Genomic DNA, 1048 nt, shown 5'->3' with positions numbered 1-1048 from the left:
CCGGCACCAACCCCGACGCACGGCACGACCTGAGCCGCACAGGACGTCGCAAAAAGGTCTTTCTTGTTCTAGTACAAAAGATAAACCCACCTACATGTGTAAATACGTGTGGAGGTAACACCTGGGAACTCGTCCACATAATGTAAAGTTGTCGAGCACCTACTATTGTGGTCGGCGTTTGATGCCTGTTGGATGGAGGCTGAGAGAGACAGGGGTCTTCTCACTAGGCTTGGAGGTTTATTTACGGCAGGAGGAAAGCATCAGCCTCTACATCATGCGATGCACACAACCATTTAATTAGTCATGAAACAGAAACAAGTCGTCGAGTATCAATAGAGGTAAAGTAAAATAAGACCACACTAGTCAAAAACAACATTATGTAGCTCATCCACGTAATCTACTATTGACTCATCACCAAACAAGACAGAATTAAGGTAGAGCTATGTAATGATGCAACAGTAGGTAAAATGTGCCATTATGGGTCAAAAGAGAATATGTGTTGGACTAATCAGAGAAATTATGCAATCATAAGGAAGAGCAAAACAAATTGGACATAAGTTTGACCTATATTTTGTTCAGTGAACATCTTGTTTAGTGAACAAGAATTAATTGGAGATCTTGTTTAGCCATATGCTTACAAATAATGCATAATCCAGTAGACGAATAAAAAATGTCATGAAGAAGATTTGAACAATAATTTGGAATTTGGTGTTCTTTCCTTGTAGTATGCTTGAAAAAAGAGGTAGAACCACTTGTTCATAACAATGTGGTCGCTGCTGCACAAACCTTTGAGGTCGTAACAACCGTTACAGTTTCTAGATGACTGCACACAAAGGCCATAGGTGACCAATGCGTCCACACGGCTGCAGTTATGGCAACACAGGAATTAATGTGATAGCTCGAAAGATAACATGCAATTTTTTCAGAATAAATGATCTATTAAAAATACACTCATACCAGCATTTCCAAATTACTCAAAGAATGACACAAGGAGAAATGGTTCCGGCTTATCTCTGATTAGAAATGGTTCCAACTTCAAACTGTTGGA

The sequence above is a fragment of the Triticum dicoccoides genome, chromosome 3B (genome assembly GCF_002162155.2).
Source record: "Triticum dicoccoides isolate Atlit2015 ecotype Zavitan chromosome 3B, WEW_v2.0, whole genome shotgun sequence".
NCBI lineage: Eukaryota > Viridiplantae > Streptophyta > Magnoliopsida > Poales > Poaceae > Triticum > Triticum dicoccoides.
The sequence above is the reverse complement of the archived record's forward strand: the minus strand, read 5'-3'. Positions refer to the sequence as shown.